Source organism: Camelus ferus, chromosome 5 (assembly GCF_009834535.1).
Source record: "Camelus ferus isolate YT-003-E chromosome 5, BCGSAC_Cfer_1.0, whole genome shotgun sequence".
Taxonomy (NCBI): domain Eukaryota; kingdom Metazoa; phylum Chordata; class Mammalia; order Artiodactyla; family Camelidae; genus Camelus; species Camelus ferus.
This window is the reverse complement of record NC_045700.1, coordinates 89,022,089-89,043,150: the sequence shown is the minus strand read 5'-3', so window position 1 is coordinate 89,043,150 and position 21,062 is coordinate 89,022,089. Positions and strand designations below refer to the sequence as shown.

Here is a 21,062-nt window from a genome sequence, read left to right as displayed (position 1 = left end):
GTCCACATTTCATTGTGATTCAAAGGGAGTTGATGATAAAATCCACAGGTAGGGACTTTATCCACGTGGGTATGACTGGGATTTCCACGATTAAAGTCATTTGTTTGGATTAGGTAGTAAGGACTTCCAGAAGGTTAGGCCATCAGTGGGAGCAGGAGGGTGGCATTAAGCCATCAGCAATCCTTATTCCCCTAACAGGGATTTGTTCTCTGGTTAAGGGGGAGTCTTCACCTTGTGGGGAGGTGGCAGGAGAGGGCAGGCCTGAGCCAGGTTTCTTAGTAGGTGGTTAGAGGCAGGTCTGGTGGTCCCGTCCCTGAACAAACACTGAGGGTGGGCTGAGGCTCAGGATGAGGTGCCAGTACAGAATGGCACCTCTGGGGTTTGCCTTTGTTGGTTTATTTGACTTTTTGAGGTTTCTGCCTGTTCCTTGCCCTTGGGTCAGGTGAAGCTGGCCCAGACTCATGCCTCCATGGACTGTTCTAAGACTCCACCTCTCTGTACCCAGTGCTGGTGAAAGCTGACTCAGAGCCCCGGTACATACTTACAGTAGCCAAGACATGGAAGCAACCTAAGTGTCCATCAACAGAGGATTGGATAAAGAAGTTGTGGTATATTTATACAATAGAATACTACTCAGCCATAGAAAAGAATAAAATAATGCCATTTGCAGCAACATGGATGGACCTGGAGATCATCATACTGAGTGAATTAAGCCAGAAAGAGAAAGAAAAATACCATGTGATATCACTTATATGTGGAATCTAAAAAAAGAGACAAATGAACTTACTTACAAAACAGAAACAGACTCACAGACATAAAAAACAAACTTATGGTTACCAGAGGAGGAAGGGATAAATTGAGAGTTCGAGATTTGCAGATACTAACTACTATACATAAAATAGATAAGCAACAAGTTTCTTCTGTACAGCACAGGGAACTATATTCAATATCTTGTAGTCACCTATAATGAAAAAATATGAAAAGGAATATATGTATAAACATGTATGACTGAAGCATTATGCTGTACACCAGAAACTGATACAACATTGTAAACTGACTATATGTCAATTTGAAAAAGTTAAAAAAAAAAGATAAACAAGGTCCTACTGTCTGGCACAGGGAACCACAGTCAATATCCTGTAATAAACCATAATGGAGGAGAATATGAAAAGGAACATCTAGCTATGTATGTATAACTGAATCACCGTGCTGTACACCAGATATTACCACAACATTGTAAACCAACTATACTTCATTAAAAAAAAACCCCACTAATTCAAAAAGATACGTGCAAAAAAAAAAAAACAAAACCTGAGCATGGGGCCCCAGGTTGACTGGGTGGTGCTGGGGTGGGTGGGGGATGGCAAGGCGACAGCGATGCCGGATGAAACCACTGCCCCAACAATCAGCCCTCCATTTTGTGGGGAGTGAAAATGTGAGTGTATTTTCCTGGTAAAATGACTTTTGGAGGCCCCAGCACTCTGGGAGTAGTTAGGAATTTCATGAGGACACAGGCCCCTCTCCATCTCCAACCTCCCTCTCACCCCAGCTTACCACGCGTGTCCTGTCCTGGAAGAGGCTCACAACACAAACACATGGGCTCTCTTCTGTCTCAGGCCCTTTGTACGTGAAAGTCCCCCGGAAGCTCCTCTTCCCTTGGCTCTGCCCACGGCTGGCTCCCCATGGCTGGCTCCCCTGTGTCCTTAAGATGCCCATTAAACAGCACCTCCTGAGAAAGTCCTCCTCCGACCGCCTCAAACTGATCTTAGCCTCCTGCTCACTCCCTTCCCAGTTCTTGTCATGACTTAAGAGTCACCTGGTGGTTTACCCCATTCCTGTCTCTCTACACCCTGGGGAACCCATGAAGATGGTCGCCATGTCTACCAGGTTCCCGGTTGTTCGCTCTGTGCTTGGCGTCGGGAGTTGCTCCATGAGTTGAATGAATAAATCATAAATGAATAAATGAAGAACGTGTTAACTGACTTTTCCATGTATAGTCACCAAAGTGAATGGAAACGTGCTTGCTGTGCAACATGTGTCACTTGCTAAGTTCTCTGCACTGGCCTGTTTATCTGTTCCTCTTTGCTGATGATGCTAGTGCGGGTGATGACGACAGCTCACACCGAGTGGGCGGGCATGACAGGAAAGGCGCTGTCTTTGTAATTTACATGCAATTTTTCGTTTAATTTTTCCAACAATGAATGATAAGGGCTCTGCTATGAAAGGAACAATGACACTCCGCCTTTGAAACAGCCATGGTAAACACTGTTCTCATCATATTTTTGTTCAAATTAGTAAAATTGTATCATACATTTAGTGATTAACTCCAACGTCAAATTCAGGGTGTGATACAAATAAAAGTGGTGACTGATCTTGTGGAGTATTCATTTGCATACTTTATTTAGATAGTTTCAATAATTCTAAAACTTTTAAATAACTGTTGAATTGCAAACAGCATTATTTTGCCCATGGACCCTTTATCCTTCGTTCTCTTCAGAGCTGTGGGTTGCTAGGCAACTGAAGACCAGAGTCCTCTAAACTTGTTGTGTTATTACTGCCCAACTGCGGCCCCGGTGGATGGGGAAAAATCAACAAAGAGAAAAACATGCCCCAGAATGATTATAATAATTCAGTGATTATTCCAATTGCATTCTAGAGAATCACATTTATTCCAAACCATACGCTCAGTCTTTTTATTTTTAACTAGGTCACGGGAACAGCTTTTATCTAAATTATCTTTAACTGTGGATTCTCATTATAATTCTTCAAAAAGTAAATTATTTTAAATTAGTTTCTGTTGGAAAATAGCCCACATGCTTTGATTTGTGATGAACTGTGGGCTGTAAGTAGGTCATAATTATGAAGACCAGATTTGATACTTGTTTTTTTTTTTTCTCCCTGCAGATTGTGGCCCAGGAAAATTGGGGACAGTACACCAGGCATCAGACAGGTCCCAGTGCCACTTTGTCACTGTCTGGGCAACTTTGGGCAGGTTTCTTAAACTCAGTCAGCCTCCATCTTTTCATCTGTAAAATGGAGCCACAAGAGCATCTCCCTAGAAGGGGAGCTCCTGTATGGATGCGATCGGTGAAGTGAGGTGTGGCCAGGTGATGGAAGCTTTGTATATTGTGGTCACGTTTTTTATTTCATCTTTAGGACACTGGGGAGCTTTTGTAGAGTTTATAGAGATCTCTTTCTTCCCCACACCTTACGTCACTCCCACTGATAAACGGAGGCTCATTTTGGTCCGGGGGCTCAGGGACCGCTGCTGTGGCCGTTTACTGTTGAGAAAAAAATGACCCCCAAATGTAGTCGCTTAAACCGGCAACCTTTTTATTTATTTGCTCTTGAATATGTAATTCAGGCAGGGCGTCAGCTGGGCCTGCCTGGGCTGGAGGAACACTTGCAGGGCTGGGGGACTGGCAGGAAAGGCGAGTTGGTGCCGGCTTTTGGCTGGATGCTCTGTGGGACTGTAGCCAAGACCTCTGTCTTCCTACGTGGGCTGGACTGGGCTTCTCACAGCATGGTGGCCCCAGGCTAGTGGGGCTTTATGCAGGGCAGCTGGCTTCCCTCAGGGCAGAAAAGCAGAAGCCTCTAGAGCTTCTCAAAGCATCAGCCCAGGACTGGCACAGTGTCATTTCCACTGCAGACTGAAGGTCGAGGCAGGTCAGAGCTTCAGTCCAGACTTAAGAGGAGTGGTCTACAAAAGGCCTCAAACATGGGAGGTGTGGGTCACTGACTGCCACCGAAGTAACAGTCCGCCAAAACCATCCCGCACATTTCCAGATTTCAGCTGCCAAGTCTCTGGGCATTAAATGCCTCCTTCCCCCTCCCAGCATGCACACATCATGACAGTTAAAAATCATGCCTCCACATTACAAAATGCCTCTGGCTGAGAATCACTGGTCATGTAAAAGCTGGAAGGTCTGAGGGTAGGCAGCGTGTCAGTAAAGGGTACTTAGCAGAGTGCCTGGCAGGGTGAGTGCCCATACCTGCTTGTATCATCGCCATCATCACCAGCACCGTCACCACTGCCATCACCAGCACCGTCGTCATCATCCTTATTTCATCACAAGGTTAGCTTTTCCGGACTGTCCTGATAACCCAATTATTTCCCTTCCCTTCCCTTTTTTCTTCAGGAAAATGTGCTTAGATTTCCAAACAACCAACTTAACAAAATTTTAAGCGCTAAGTTGCAATATGAGGAAAATGTGGACTCCTTTACCTTGCACTCTCTTTTTTGACATTTATAATTTATGGACTTTATAATTTCTTGGTGAATGCCGGATCACTGTTAAAGGTAAGAGCTCTTCGTGGGGAGGCAGCCAAGTGTCAGGGTGATAAAGTACCTGCTTTGGAATTCAGACTTCAGAATTACTCACGGTGCCATGATCTTCAACCAGTTACTAAGCCTTCGGAGCCTCAGTTGCTGCATCCATAAAACGGAGGTGACTAGATATCTGGGAGGGTTGTGGAAAGATTAAATAAACTATGTGGGAAAACCACCAGCTGGACCACCTCGCACACAGCAGGCATTCAGCTGATGAAGCTCTGTCATTGGTCTGGATTTTCAAAGTATTTGTTTATGTATGGTAAGAGCCAAAAAGTTCATGTTATGCCATCTTACAATTGAGATGTTAAATAATTACCTACTTCACAGACTAGATTTATTTCCTTAGTCTGCTTGGAAATGGTTGCCCACCGTTGAATTTTTGTAGTTCCATCTAATGGAAAGCAATTACATTTACAGTCCCTCTCCCATCCTTGTGGAAAATCCAGTCTTTCCCTTGTGGTTGGTGTGTGTTATTGACACTCACTCATTCCTGAACTAGCTTCTCTGTCCTGCTTCCCGCTTTTGAGATGACGTGACTGGTGTAGCTTTTAAAAATGCCACTTGCTTAGCTGATCATATCAGTAAGGAGTACTAAAAATATTAGTGACATATTCATGACTATTTTAATAGCCTCGCTGAAATATTTGACTACAGTTAGATAAGCAAACTTAGGCCAATGAAAAGTGGCCCTTAGTGACAGTAATTAGAAAATATTGAGCTTAATGCCAAGATTTTTGAGAGCTGAATAAATACTAACCAAATTTTAATTTAAAAATTCTATGTGTACGGTTTCTTAGGAAATTTCAGTCTCTAGTTGGCTGAATTTTATACTGGGATTTGGGGGAAGAATGTGGGATAAATGTATAAACTAGTCTTGAAATATGTTCTCACCTGTTCAAATGTCACTTTGCTTCTAAATGCAGTGGAGCCTTCAGCCGTGGCCTTTAGATTTGCAGTTCTTGGAACTCTCTCCTGCCTTCTCGTGCGCCATCTCCCCGCCCCTCATCTTGCTTACATTTTGAATGATTTCTGTTCCCCTTTAACACGATTTTCTCTGGAATATGTGCAGAGCATCTGGCAGTCTGTCGTGCCTGTTTCCAATTTCTTGAGATGACATTTATGAAACCAAAAAAAAATGTATATAATTATAAACGTATTGCATGATGCGTGCTTGTCAGTGGAGGCTGTAATATTTGATAACCCGCTGAATGAACGTCATTGAATTCAAATGAGTAGGGTAGGGATTCACAAATTTTGAAAGAATGATGCTTCCAGGAGAAACCTGTTGAATCTTTCTTATTCCTCTTGGATGACTTTGCATGGCTTCCCCAGGACCCAGGAACTGAGCTGGGTAACTATGTGAAGGATGTAGCATTTACCTAAAAAATGACCAAAAACGTGCGTGATGGTTTTTGGTGCTGTGGATGACGAGGAAGGAATTTGTTGTGAGTCATGTATTCTGTGGAATACCTGATTCTGTGAGCTTGGGTACTTTTCTCTACGAGGGACCAAACTCCCTTTTGTAGAACATAAGTGTCTTAAACGAGGTGCAGCAGGGCGGATAAAGAGGGGCCTTGACCTGCCGTTTTCTCTCTCACGGTGGTCTGGGGGTCAGTGCTGCTTCTCCGGGCGCCGTCGTTACTGTTACATAATGCCCGGTGCCGCTGTGCTATTGCGGTGTCGGGGTGGGGAGTCTGGGGTCTCTGCCTTTGTGTTAGGACTTGGAGGTAGTCTTGTTTCTCAAGGATCATATATCCTTGTTTAGGTCAGTTGCCTCTTACAGTTTTACCCGCGGAGTGGTTTCTGGAGCCAGCTTGCACCAGTCCGTGAGAGCTGGTTGTTAAATTTCCAGTCACTTGGTATCACACTGGTAATTTCAAATCAGCCATGGTGGGAATGTTTGCACCATAGAAATGAGCAGAGGCTTCGAATCAGAGCTCCCTCCTCCCTGAGAGCCGACTTTTACCACTGCATATCCCCCTCCTTTGGAGACCCTGTCATATTGTGGCTTAATGTTTTCTTCAGTTTCTTGACAACTGCCTGTCCTCCCCACTCTCCCCCTGTGAAAGTTCACTTCTTTTTTTTTTTCCAAAGCTCGCTTCTTCATGAAGGCAATCTTCATCGATGTATCCTTAGCTTCGAGCCCAGTCCCCTAGCACATAGTAGGTTTAAATGCATATTCATTGGCTGCATCTACACATATCTTTTGGAACTGTTTTCTATTCTCTACACATTCTCCAGATTGGACACTTGTTGGAAAAGGAATTTATTTGACCATTAATTTCAAGAGAAATGATATTGCTGAGAAAGATAAGCTATATGAAAAGTTAACTGTTAGTTTAGTCAAACAGTTTAAAAAAAACGAGTGAGTCCCTTGACAGATTTTGCAGCCATGGATACACAGCATTGCTGAAGAGGGCATGTGGAACTTGCGTGCTTGCCTTTGGTGGGGAGGTCGTAGGCTTCAGCCAGCTGGTGTCCCAGTGTTGGGACCAAGTTGCCAGCCCACCAGATTCCACACTTGTGTGATACCTGCACTTCTGAGGAGGGATGGAAGTCGCGATGGCATGGGCATCTAGGGGTCACTGGTACTTCTCTGGTAATTTCTAGTTACCAGCGGCATCCAGTCTGCTGTGCAGGAACACGGGAGTCACCGATGAGCGTGGGATCCACGGTCCATTTAACACAGGGGTTGCAGTGGGGCCCCTAGGGATACTGCCCTAGAGGCATGCTTTACAGATCAGGTCTTTGTGAGAAGCCGCCCGTGTTAATTCATAGTAGCACGTTCATCGTGGCATGTTAATGCGTCTAGGCTCTTTGTGCTCCCTTTTCTCTTACAGACCTGGCACCGTATCCTGAGACAAATGAGTCCCATACTGTCATCACTCTCTGTGAACACTGGTCTCCCTTTTATTTGTCTTTAAGTTGTAGAGGGTGCCCCCCATTCTTGTCTCTTAGGATTTGGTGAATGAATCCAGAATCATTCATGATTGTGTACTTCGTGGCTGTGGAGGTTTGGATCACTTGCCTTCTGATTCTTTGCAGTTGGAGGAGACCTACCTTTTACAGCCTTCCCCCCCCCCCCAAAAGTCAGGGTGCTTTCAGTGCATGTAATTACATGCAGTTGTACACCAAGACCACCCGGAGGTGCGTTCAGTGGGTGGGTTGGGTTAGTAGTGCTGAGATGTCAGCTCTGCGTGAGGTGGCCTGGAGGGTTGAGAGAATTTGACGCCTGGTGGCTGACGAGCGCTGGGCTAGCTTTTGCGACACACACCCTGATCATTAGTGCATCTTGGGTGACCCGGTTTCCTTGGCCTCGCCTGCTTAATCTTTCCGATTGCCTCGGTCTGACTTCTCTAACTCCTCTTTAGGCGCAGGACACTTTTTAAATTCACTCACTCTATATGTAGCTAATTTCTACATTAAAATATTTATTTCTATAAGGAAGAGTCAGAAAATACATCAGGTTGGGGGGTCTCAGATGCAGCGTTGCTGTCCCGAAGCATTCGTGTTGTGTGGGCTCCCCCCTGCAGCCTGGTACTTCAGAATCATGGCAAAATCCCATGGAGCCTCTAAAACCCCAGGCTGATAAAATCTGAGTCTTTGGAGGAGGTTCTGGGCATCCTCATGTGTGGCCAGAGATAGCCCTGCCCTGGTGCTCAAAGACAGACAGACTGCAAGGTGGTGGACAGTATTTTGCTTCTTAATGATTGGAACCAAGATCAGAACCAAGATGAGGAAACTTCTGTGTCGGTACCATAACCTGGGTGGCTTCAAATAACAAATTGCTTGTCTTACAGTACTGGAGGCCAGAAGTCCGAAACCAAGGTGCGGCAGTGTTGGGTTCTTATGAGGCCGGTCAGTGAGAGTCTGTTCCAGGCCCTCCCCCAGCTGCTGGAGGGCTGCCGCCAATCTTGGCCTGCCTTGGCTGGTGGATGCGTCACTACAAACCTCTCCCTTCCCGGGGCCTCCTCCCTGGGTCTTTTCACATCGCCTGCCCTCTGTGCATGGCTGCTTCTGTGTCCAGCAGACATATTGGATTGGGTTCCACCCTAGAGACCTCATTTTAATGCAGTTACCTCGGTCATGACCCTCTTTCCAAATAAGGTCACATTTTAGGTACTGGGGGTTAAAACTTCAGCATATTATTTGAGACATAATTATCATATGAGACACACTTCAACTCATCACAGTTTCCCAGTTGTGGTAATATCAAGGTTAAAGGAGCTATTTGGAGTATTACCATTATGTGGCAGAAGGAATCCTGGAGAAGGCTGTTGGGAAATCTGAAGGGACCACAGTGTTTAGAAAATAACTGGAGAGGAGTGAATGGCTGTCCCTGGTGTTGAGGGACGCAGGCCTCAACCTTGGCCGTTATCACCAAGGTTTTGGATGAGGGCTTCCAGCAAGCATGAGTTTTCACATACACCACTGTGTGTGCTAAGCTCATTCTGAGGCTGTTTGAGACCCAGCTCCCAAATGGACCTGAAAGCAAGAGTAAAGCAAGTGCAGCTGATGCCTGTCAGGATCCTGTGGGTATGGGATCCTTCTCCTGCACTGAGAGCAGTGAAGGAGGACAGTAGCTATTCGTTAAATTAGCCCTTAGATTAAAAACGAGGGCAAGTCCGTCACAAGCATACATGATACTAAATGCACAGTTACTTTCCATCCATCAAGGGACAATCATGATGAGGTCATGGATATCTAGTTATCACTTTAATCCTTCCAAAATTTAACAGATATTGATAGCGTGAATGGGACAGTGATGCTGCTTCTAAATCCAAAAAAGTACAGCTCTGTCTTTTATCTTTGTATTGAAGACAGTAATGCTTTGAAACATCAGACTCCATAGAACCTTTTTCTTGAATATTACAGCCAATGTAGATAAAAAAAATCATTGTAATCACTCATCTGTCCTATTTACAAGAAGAAGAGAGTGTCTCTGCTCTTCCAATGTAGCTGCCTGGAGCTGTGGGGTATCCTAGCTGACTTCCACTCCCTCCCTCTTTCAGTTCAGATGTTCTGTGTTCCACATAAAACAAGAGTCAAGGGAGGGATCTGGAACCGTAAAGAAAAAGCCCTTGAAATCGACAATGATGGGCGAACTTGAACTGGCATCCCCACCTCAGACTTCCTTGAACCACAAGGATTCAGTTCATCTGACCACAGGAGACATGAGTGGAAAGCGTTGTGTTGGGTGGAGGTGCAGGTCCCCGTCTGCCAGCAGAGAAGCTCTTCCTGGCCTGGTCAGGTGGAAGGAAATGCCTCAAATGTGAAGGCAACCCGGGAAGGGAAGTGGTGAGGAAGTTATTCCAGAGGGCGGAAGTCCAACGAAAGCGGAGGCTGACATTTCAAGGAGAGGATGAGATGGGTAGGATGGTGAACCTGGAGAGAAGATGAAAATACTGGCCTTCCAGACAGAGGTGAGGAGGAAGAGACCCCAGTGCCACGCGGCGTGGAGCGGGTGGTGTAGGGAAGGCAAGAATTCTATAAGAAACAGTCCACAGGAGGTGGGCCAGCCTGGAGGTTTCGAAGAAGTCATGCTCACGGGAAGAGAAAGCGGGCCTCACCCCTGCACACCCACCTGAGTCAAAGAGCAGGTGCACCTGCAGGCTGTGAATTATTGAGCGCCAGGCACCCGACACGACGCTGGGGGAGAGAGGCCTGTGTAATGTGTCCTTTCCACTTCCTGTGGCTCTGTGAGCATTCATAAAATGGAGGGGCAATGTTTCTGTATGAGAATTTCAAGTCCACTCTGCCAGGGACTTGCAAAAAGAAAAAGAAAAACAAACAATCAAAACAAACAAAAAGCCCCAGTCTGCCTCCTGCCCCAGCCCCTGCCCACAATGGCCCCATCTGCAGATTTCCCCTGGTTCCTCATTAATCACGCATACATTAATCATGAAACCTTTTGGGGGACCATCTCAGGAGTTCTTCTTGGGAGATAAATGTCTGGAGATCCTGTGCAAAAACATCTCTCATCCAGTTTTGTTGCTTAGGGAGGAGGACTTTGTTGAAGGGGCTGAAAACAGGGAAGGCATGGTGTACCTAAAAGAACAGTCCTTAACTGGAGCAAACCTGAGCCACTGAAGAATCACATAAATGTAGGGTCTCAAGTATTAGCGTTGAACCACTCAGCATATATAACCATGTGACTGCTTTTTCTGTGCTCATTTAATCTTATGAAACTGTCGTGTATCAAATGTCAGACATATTTTCAGAAGCGCTGAATCCTCAACAACCTTTTGAGGCAGATGAGTGTACGCACCGGAGGGACTGTGGCTCAGAAGGGCGAGGGGCGTGGCCGGGACCTCACCGCAGGTGCATGAGAGCGGTGGTGGGGCTGAAGCCCGGGCCTTCGCAGTGCAGGCGCACAGCTCAGCCAGCTCTTGCACGTAGTCAAGGGCGCTGGTTTTGCGGCCACCTCTGTGCCGCTGCCAGTGAGCGTGGGAGATGGGATTTCGCCTCGGCAGCAGCACGACTGAAAGGACTCCAGCTTCCTTCCCTTTGGATCTCTCCTGAGAGGCTCCTGAAATCCCAGCAGGGCAGCCCTGGAAGTCCCGCTTCTGGGAGACCTGCTGTTTCGGGCCCTCCTGGAAGATGGGGTTCACGGCTCACCAGCATGCCTGGCCCTCTTGCACTCTGGGCACAGGCCCTGGGGACCTGTCAGGCCTGGAGGAGTGGGGTCTCCAGCCATGCTCCCCCAACCCCGACTGATGCTATAAAAGAGAAAAGAGGAGACGCCGATGGAGTGGGGGCCAGAACGGGGCTGGTCGATCATTTCCTCTTTGACGTGGGAGCTGGGATGGCGGAGGTGGGGCTCGAGCGCCGTCCCCTGGGTGGGATAACAAGACTGCTTCCCGATGAGAAGCCTGGAGGGACGCGCTGAATGGTGAGAAATCAGGGGAGCCTGTGTCCTCTGTCTGCTCTTGCCCATTCTTTGTGCTTTGTGCCACCTTGAAGTCCAGCTATCTTCTGGACAGTAATGAGGTACGACTTGACAGCTCAGAGAAGCTTCCGGTCCACAAGTTCTCTGAACTGAGCCAAAGTGAATGCAGACCAAGGATCAGAGCTGACAGTGCCTGGCAGATGTGGGTGCGGAGGGGGTCAGGGAGGGGGGATTGTGGAAACAAAGCAGACAGTGGAGCTGGGTCCCCTTCCACTCGTGCTGACAGCAGCCGCTGCAGTGCAGAAGCTTCCCCCTCCGCCTGGGCTGGTGAAACCAATGAAGCTCATTCAACAGTCTTTTTGACTTGTCCTCGTGGGAGGAAGGTGTCTTTGGTGGCTTCTGTTGTGTGGCGTGGCATGTGCTGGCTCTCCGGTGTGCTTTCAAAGTGAGATTCATTAGCAGGTATCCCTGGCTGGCCCCGCCCCCAGCAAGGACACGCACACACGTGAACCTCTGTGCTGGCCACCCCTGATGTGCTGTCTGTGGCTTGAACAGTGTAACAAGATCGACACCTTCCAGAACAACGTGATTTTTACGTAAAAGATGAGCTTCATGAGCAGATGAGTACTGCTGATGGCTGGTGAGTGTCTTTTACTTCTTAGTTTCCCTTCGGGTGCCCTGTCATCCTCAAAGTGATGAGCGTCAGAGCGTCACCTTGACAATGGTGACAGAATATAGCAGGTGGACAGTAAACTCCATGAAAGTAAGGGTGCCCCAGGGTAACCTTCACCACCGGATCTAGCTAGTGCCATCACTGTCAGCACTCACAGCTATTTGTGGTAATTGGATGTGTGGTGACCTGATTAAGGCGGAGCCCTAGTGAACGGTCCTTCAAAGAGAGCAGAGCACAGAGGTGGTGGAGGGATTTGTGCCACTCAGGAGTTCACAGGAGCAGGGGTTCTGGGCCAGTGCACGGAGCATCTGGAAACCTTGTGGGGTTTGCGTACTTTGAGAAGAGTTTACTAATGGAACTATTTACACGGGAGTTGGGAAGGACATGGAAAAACCAGCAGGGGTTGCTGCGGTGCCCCAGGGCTGACAGCGGCTCATTTACAGCCATAGGTCTGAAGGGGTGAGGGACGGAGGAGCCTTTCTTGGAAGCTGGAGATTAAGGAGATGGTGTTAGAGACTTCAGGGAAGGATGCAGCCAGCCTGGAATGACCTGCAGGGAGGAGCTGGGGTGACAGATACCCTTTCCTGGCAGGTTCTGGCCAATGTGCCCTGCAGGCTCCCCCTACCCAGTGGCCAGAGGCAAGGGAGCCTGAGGATGAGCCCACGGGTGGCAGCCCCCAGGGCTCAGAGCAGGTCGGGAGGACGTTCCTGCACAGCCTGTCCATGTGGGCACAACTCTCTGCTGTGCCAACATTTGGTGCCTCAATCCCCTCTGGCGCTGTGCACCTGGGCCCTGCCCTGGCTTTCCGGGCTGAGGAGTGGTTAGTGATGGGCGTTCTCAAAAGATCTTCCTGCTCCTGAAGGCAGCTCTGCACAGCTCCCAAAACACGTGGCCATTGGGTGAAGGAACATTTAACAAATTGTTGTTAGTCCTGTGAGATGGTCTTCTCCAAAAGTGGCTGCAATAATATTTCCGATCCCATAGACTCTTCCAGAAATTTGCCACTCTTCCATTGAGGGGCTGAGTCAAGATCTCTTCGCCTTAAACACACGCAAGCCTTGTGGCTGCTTCTGGGAAGAGAATGTGGTAGGAGTGTCATGGCGTGACTCCTAGGTTAGGAAAAGTGATATGGCTTCCACCTCTCTCTCTCTCTTTCTCAGTTTCTCTGTCTCTCTCTGTTTGTCTCTGTCTCTGTCTCTGCACCTTTAGAGCTGCCAGTTACCATCTAAGAATTCTGGCTCCTTCGAGGCTACCATCCTAGAGAGACCACACAGAGACAGAGAGATGCCCGGGGCCCCCAGCTGCCCCAGACAGGAGACACTGAGCGAGCCTGCATACGACGACAGCCCCAGCTTTGACCTCTTGATGCCAAGTGGGGCCGAGACGAGCTGTTTCTGCTGAGCCCTCCTCAAATTGCAGATCTGTGGGCAAAATCAACGTAGTCATTTTTGTAAGCCCCCTAAATTTTGGCGTGGTGTGTACCATGGCTATAGGTAACAGTCAGAAAGAGTAGCCTGAGAAGTTGAAGTTTTGATTTGCTTTTCTCTTATGTTGATGATACATTTCTGCAAATTTTTCCTACTTTCCACCCACAGACCAGAGAGCTTTGTAGTGTGTAGTATAATCACACCCAGTGGTGAGCATGTCGTGTCAAGCACTGGACTCAGGGCTTTACCTCTGTTATTTCATGTGACTTCTCACAGCCCCACGAGGTCTCCTATTACTGCCCCTCCTGGAATAACAAACAAGGAGGCAGAGGTAGGGAAGAGTGGTTACTATCTATCCAGGCTGAACCCGGCAACTTGATTCATGTCTCACATGTAAAATCTTAAAAAGCACAGTTCTCTGTGAAGTCTGGACACTGTAGCCGTTCATTCAGTGGGTATTTACTGAGCACCAGTAAGTTGCAGACATGATGCTTGGTGGTGGGCAGAGGGCAGTGAACAAAACAGACAAGATTCCTACTTTCTTGGAGCTTATATTCCAGTTCAGGGAAGACAGATAGTAAAGAAGTAAATAAAGGAGAAAATAGCAGAGAGTGAGAAGCGCAGTGCAGAGAAGAGAGGAAGTGGTGACATCGTAGGGGACTGGTTGACTCCACTGGGTGGGAGGCAATATTCAACCAGAGAAGTGACTTTCAAGGAACCAGAGAGAGCAGATTTGGAAAGACTGCTTACAGCAAGGGGAACCATTTCTGTGGCTTTCTGTGAGACAAGCTTGGCACGTTCAAATACTCAAAGGAAATCCAGTGTGGCTGGAGCCGAGTAGACCACAGGCGGATGTGAACCTGGAGTCTCTTGATGAGTGATAGTTACGTGGACACCAGTAGTGGTTTCATCATCTACTGTTGTTTTTGTTGTTGTTGTTGTTGGGAGAGGGGAGGTAATTAGGTTTATTTACTTATTTATTTTTTTTTTAGTAAAGGTACTGGGGATTGACCCTCGGACCTCATGCATGGTAGGCATGCACTCTACCACTGAGCTAGACCCTCTGCCCTTCAACTATTGGTTATTGATCAATAATTTCTCAGTAGCTTCAGCTAGAATGGCAGGCACAGGAATTGCAGAAGTTGTCACATCTTATCCTTCTTTAAATATTTTTGTCATGTATTTATTTTTATTTTTCTGATTATAGAAGCAACACATGCTTGTTATTAAAAGATTTGGAAGTATAGCAACAGTATAAAAAAGAAGAAAAAGTTCACTATTAACAGGCCACCACTATTAACATTTCGCACATTTTGCCATTTTTCATATTTCAGATCAGACGTGAGCTGTCCAGTATGGTAGACAGTGGCCATATATGTATGGTTATTTAAATGACTATTAGACTAGTAAAAAAATTAAAAATTCAGTCCCTCCGTCACAGTAGTCACATTTAAGGTATTCAAAAGCTATGGTTGCCATGTGGATAGTGCAGAATAGAATATTTCTGTCATCAGAGAAAGTCCCATTGGACAGTGCAGTGCTAGACATAAGCCCACTTCTGTTTTTAAGGGTAAGAGTTATTTTTTCTTAGTGTGTTTGTGGTTCCTATAAAGTTCTGACTTACTGCAGAGCTGATGTTGCCTACTGTTTATTTAGATATCCGTGGCTCCTGCACCAGCTTCCCCTTCCCTTTATAATGCTCCGGTTCCCTGGGGAACCCCACAGAAAATCTGTTGCGTTCCTACAGTCAAGCCCCTCTGATGCTTTGGGTACCCCAGGTGTGTTCTCCCTGGGGGTGCAAACCAGCCCTTTCCCCAGAGTCTTGTCACTCGTCCACGAGATGATGAAAGGTCTGGGGTTCCTCTCACAACATTGCCTCTAATAGCTCGGATCTCGAGTACGCAGGTGTCATCATGAGATGGCCTGGGGCCCCATCTGCCTTGACCCTGTGGGAGGCTCAGTGAGGGGGCCTGTGTGACAGAACCAGACTGGAGTCCGCTTCCACTCTGAATGAGCGCCAGGCAACCCTGTGCCGTGCCCGTGAAATCCGGCCTCAACCTTTGAATGACCATAAAGAAGCACGATTTCTTGAGGCCTGGTGAGGATGTTGGCAACTCCTATTCCGGAACTTTAATGGTTTCTGAATGATGTAGGGTCTCCACCAGAATCTGGCCCAGAAGCTTTGATCTGAAAGTGGAATGTTGAGGCAGCCAGCTGTCGGCAGCCTCAAAGAGGACTGGTGTCCTCGAGCTGATTCCAGTCTTTCTGGGATGAGCATGGCCTGTGTCCTCAATTTCACTTAGAACTCTGCCTGTGTTTTATGGACAACGTTTATTGCAGAAAAATTTTAAGATCCTTTCCCCATTTCTCCCTTCTATGTCTCAGCTGCTTCTTAGGTATATTCTTGGTTTGTACTGAGAACGTGTACCCTTGTGGGGTCGAGCTGTTAGGAGCTGCTCCTTCACTTCCTGTACCACAGAGTGATGCGCACAGCCTCCCTGTAATAGTCGTCCTCGGGCGAGTATAGAACGCAAATTGGGCTAAGGCAGTGTGAGGGCTTCGCGGGTCTCCGTCACCCCCCAGGGCAGCCTTTCAGGAAGGCCTCCAATCAGGAACCAAGCCAGTGCAAGCCGTGGCACCTCCGCTCGCTGGCTCCTTCTGGTCTGATGGGTGGTGGACACGGTCATGAGAGCATGACCTCAAAATTCTCTAAATTCTATAAAAGGCACTAAGTCTGGGTGGAGCGAGGGACACCGTTTGGCCCAGTTTGGGCTTCAAAAACTCTCTAAGCTGCAGCATGTCTGTTTTGTTAGCTACCATGTGGCATCAAAGCTCTGAGTTCAGGGACCCCAGGAAGAGGTTGCTGACACGTGATGCCCTCTGGGCCCCCGCAGCCACATTTACAGCGGCATCTGCTCACATCCCCGAGTGGAGGCTGGAGCTTGCTGTCACTGCGGCTGAGAGAACATGATCTCTCTCTGCTGGTGTCCAGAACCACCTCCCCACCTCCCTCCTCCTTCCTGCTTTTTCCCTCTTCCTTCCTTCCCTCCCTCCTCCTTCCTCATTACATTAACATTTTATTTTTTCTTTTTCATTAGAAACTGAATATAATCATGTTGCTGAAACATTTAAGCCACAGGGAATTAGCTCAGCTTTCACTCTAATAGACAACATGCTTGTCAGGAAATGTCCTGGGGATAGTAGTAACAAACCTAGGGGACCCATAGCTCTCACATGGCTGTCATTGATTGGGGACACACGCGATGGTGTAGTGGTGCCCCAAATTGTAGAAGCATAAAACTGAAGGAATAATGAATAAAAATACCAGTGGTGAACATACCCCTCCAACCATGTACACGTGACCCTGGGCAATTTATATAATCGTCATTAAAGAGGTCTGTTTGCTCCTGTGAACACTGTGATTAAAACACTATGCTCAGCAATCCCAAAGGCGCTGGCTTGTCAGAAGCTCTCTGTGACTTCATACGTCGCTCCCCTTCCCCACTTTTCTATGTGTCACTTGGCAGAGTGGTCAAACCGAAGTGCTGTTTTAGGCGGATGCATGTCTGCATCCGGATGGATGGTGCTGGGCAGGCCTTTCTACTCATCAGTCACTCCGATGGGCATTTTGTTGCGGTGAATCCTGTGGGTCCCCTCTGGATGCTATAGTCCTGCTGAAGCGAAATATGGGATAGGAGCCATTATCTAGGCCATTTGGGACAGAGCAGATATTGGAGTCATCCCGCCAACAGGATCTTTTCCACGTCTTTGATGCAGAAGTCATGGGTAGCTGAGTGCTTGTGTGAGCATCGGACGTGATACAGAGATGTTGTAGAGCTAGTCTTAGATTCATCTTCAGCCTTTAATCATGATACATCTCCCCAAGGATATCAGGTGTTCCTCTGTCAAGGGGACATTTTCCCACCAAACAAAACATTTGTTGGTTTCATCTTCAAAGGAGTAGCGTTCGGTCAGTTCCTTTCTGGCGCTGACTGGTGGCCTCCATTTTCAATCACCTGCTATCACTCTAGTCAGAACAACAAATAGTGGAGGGAGCTATTCCTGTACCAAGTCACACAGCCAGAAAGCTATGCACCTGGTCTTTTTCAAGCTCCCAGCAGAACTATATGAATACAAGAAGGTTAACATTCTGCCCTCAGTTTTTATTAAGGGTCATGGTAAGAAATGGCTACATGGGTTTGTCCTCTTCAGTAAAACAGCTATGGAGGATGTTATCCATCATGTTAAATGTGTTTAATGTAATGATACATGTGGAAATTTCTGTTGAGTTCGGAGCTGGGGAAATTGTATCTCTACTGATTAATGCGTGTGATTAAGTCAGATAAAAACTACATAATGTGTCATGTTTCATCTTTGCCTCGACTCAGATAATTTTTGTGCTCAACTGTAGAAAGTTTTCTAAGTTTAGTTTTTAAAAAGATGATTCCCACCCTTCTTCACCCTTATTTTTGTGATTTGTCTTTGGGTTACCGATAAAATATTTGGTTTGTTCTATTGAAACTGTGCTTTTTAAAAAAATAACTTTCTCTTTTTTTATTTGTATTTTAAAAATTTTGGGGGGGCAGTTAATTAGGTTTGTTTATTTATTGATTTATTGATTTATTAATAGAGGTACTGGGGATTGAACCCAGGACCTTGTGCATGCCACGCATGTGCTCTACCACTGAGCTATACCCTCCCCACTGAAACTGTGCTTTTTATCACGAGCTTTATAAAATTGTTTTTGGAAATGGGGGTTGAAGAGATACCCATGATTTGTTTTAGAGTTTCCCCAGTTGTTCAAGATTCGTGATCACCATTAGATAGAACGAGAAGGGGGAGGTAAAGGAGGATGAGTTTTGAGTGGGGAAGGGAAGAGAATATCATATAATTAAAGGACATTATGAGCAAAAGTGGGAGGTGGGACTTGAGCAGGGGTCTGTGAGGTGAGCAGTTGGGCTATTAGGGGAAGTTATGGAAAATAGGATAGGAAACCCCCTGCTGAGAGGAGCTAAGGTGGGTCTGGGAGTTGGGATTTGGAGAGCACGTCCATTTAGTAATAGGTTAGGTGGGCTCTGAGAAATTGAGGGTTTTGAATAGAGGTGGGAAAAGAGAAGACTGTAGAATACTTATCTGCAGAGCATGATGACTGGAAGTGAGCTGAGATTAGAATGGAAAGGCCAGCTAATAGAAGGTTGCCTATATTAGCTGATAGAGGCCTAGATCTGCAGAGCTGGAGAAGGAAAACACTCTGAGCTATGATGTTTAACCAAAAAAAGAGCGACCCAAAGCATTTTTCTGACAGTCCTTCAACCTCGTGTCAAAGAAGATTCCAGAGCAGACAGTGTCAGAAATTCATGTGCGGTCCTATTCCAGTTTGACTTCAGATCCAGCTTGGCATTGCCTTGGTAGACTGTTTATATCTAACACTGAGTAGGGTGAAAATATTAAGCGCTGACATTTTGGCATTCTTTGTTCTTACTTTAATATTGCTTATAACTATTTGATGTCAACATTCACTGTAAATTCAAATATATATTTTTAATTACACTGCTAATCATATCCTCTCAATATTACATTTTCTCACAGATGCTTTAGAGAATCATTTTAAAAATGTTGATGTTTTTGGCAGTTTTAAGTCTCAGCTTTTGGTGGCTGGCCCATTTCCTCGCTCTTTGTGGCGCTCTGGGGCTGGCCAGCTTCGTCCTCCATCCGCCTTGCACATTAGTGGGGTTGGTGATCAGCCTTTGGAACAAAGACTTTCCTGGAATCCCCTGGCGTTATAGCTTTCTTTCTTTGGGATCCCTTTTTAATTAGTGTCTTCAACCTGGCAAGATTTGCTGTCTCAAATTCATTTTCTTCCCTTGACGACTTGTCTTACGATCGCCATGTGGGTGATCTTGTGAGGGCTTCTTTTTTAGCTTTTTCATAGACTTTCAGAATCGGAGCTAGCTGGGCGATAGCCTCAGCTGTTGTGTAAGAAGAAATAAGCTTTAATGAGGATCACGTGGCCCAAGGACATGTGACCCAATTAGCTGGTTCTCAGGAGCTGTTCCACAAAGGAAAGGGCCTGCCCCGAAGCTGCTTGAGTGATTTGACTAAAGGGGGGGGGGGAGGGTCAGGAGGAGGGGGAGGGGAGAGTTTTACTACCTTTTCTGATAAAGGATTCTGAAATTTGCTCAGTGGAATACATAGTTCAGTATAACTTCTTTGGGGGCACAGAGTCCAATTTTATTTCCTTTTTTCATTTCTTTAGAAATTTAGAATTATATATTATTAGAGCTTAGAGGAAAATTCTGTCAAGAAGCTGGTAAGACAGAGTAAGAAGCCAGGTGTCCGCAGCAGGCCCAGTGCTTTTCACTGCAGGGCTCCGTGGCCGCAGGCCAGAGTGCTCTGAAAGTGTCTTTTCTTCTACCCAGTCAAGGAATGCAGTCATCTTTGCAGAGTGCCTTGTTTTCACTTTGGACGCCTTTTTTTTTTGAAGGAAGGCAAAGTGAAATAGACTTATCATGGACATCGGGATCAATTCCTGGATCCTTGATTTATCAAACATGAATTATTGAGCTTCTTTGTGCTTCTGCCTGCCTGTCTGGGAGCTGGGGGGTGGGCATAACAAGTTGGTCCTTAGGTCAGCTTTTTACGTTGCTTCCAGAATGGGGCCCCACCCGGAGGGGTCCGTCCTCGGCCTGACCATTCCTGATGCGCTGGGGGGTGCTTCCCGCCTGTGAGCGTGTGCGCGGTGACTCTCAGTGAGAGCTGTATTTACTGCAGTGATTTTTCTTTGATTGCTGAAGTTGGGTAAATTGCTTCCTCAAAGTATACTTCGGGAGGAAATTCCTCTTCCATTTGGAATAAATCCGTATTGAATAGAAATCTTGGCAGTTGAATAAAATACAAATGCATAAGATTTTGCGAATCCCCTCAAAATCCATGCAAGGCAAGAACCAAAATGTGAGCAGGGATAATGAAGCGATTACTAGTACGATGCCAGTTAACTCCAAGGACTTTTTTCAGTGTCAGATTCATCTTGAATATTGAGGTCAGAAGTGGAGACACAGCTGTTGAGGCCCAGAACTCCTGTGGAATCTCTTGGTAATTTATTCTTTGAGGCCACCTTATAGTTGAAGCTGCATTTCAAATAGGCAGCAATTACCACCCCCTCATCCTGCATACGGAATACAAGATGGGTCCACGGTGGAGTTCTGGTGGATGTGAATGGAAGCCGACCATCACGTGTTGCTAAAGAACTGTTGCACATCTATTTTCCTACTTCCTGTAACCCACAGGACAAATTAAAAAACCAACTGTATCCCCTGGTGTGCCAGCACTCTCCTTAAATCTTAACTCTTCTCTATGATGAGTGACTCATGATACATTTTGCACTTCATCTCCTGGATGCGCTAGTGAAGATGCTAGATAACAAGGCGAGATGTAAACAGCTGGCACTTCTGCTTTGCATAGTAGAAGCGAGATTTTGTCTTACTGGTATTACTTTAAAAATGTTTGCATAAAAATGAGACTTAAAATGGAAATCTCTTTGGGAAAGGAAGGCTTGATTTTATATTCATTTAGGTTGTCTGTGCGGGGATCCAAGTAAATCAGATTATAATTCCCTCAAGAATGCAACATGCAAACCATTTTGTTTAGATACATGATGACTGGTTTGATTGTGTACTCAGGAAGTGAATGCCATACACGTCCTGGGGTTGAATCAGGGAATGGAAAACAATTGCCTTGGGA

The 21,062-nt window shown here is 46.4% G+C and overlaps 1 protein-coding gene and 1 long non-coding RNA gene across 3 annotated transcripts in view; both read left to right on the top strand.

Annotated features, from left to right (window-relative positions):
- Positions 1–21,062, top strand: part of DNER (delta/notch like EGF repeat containing) — a 264,234-nt gene that overhangs the window by 24,096 nt on the left and 219,076 nt on the right. The window lies entirely within an intron of this gene.
- On the top strand, positions 9,277–20,906 carry LOC116663788. Its single transcript, XR_004320120.1, has 3 exons — positions 9,277–9,288; positions 19,358–19,360; positions 20,314–20,906. It is a non-coding gene; the product is annotated as an uncharacterized LOC116663788 (long non-coding RNA).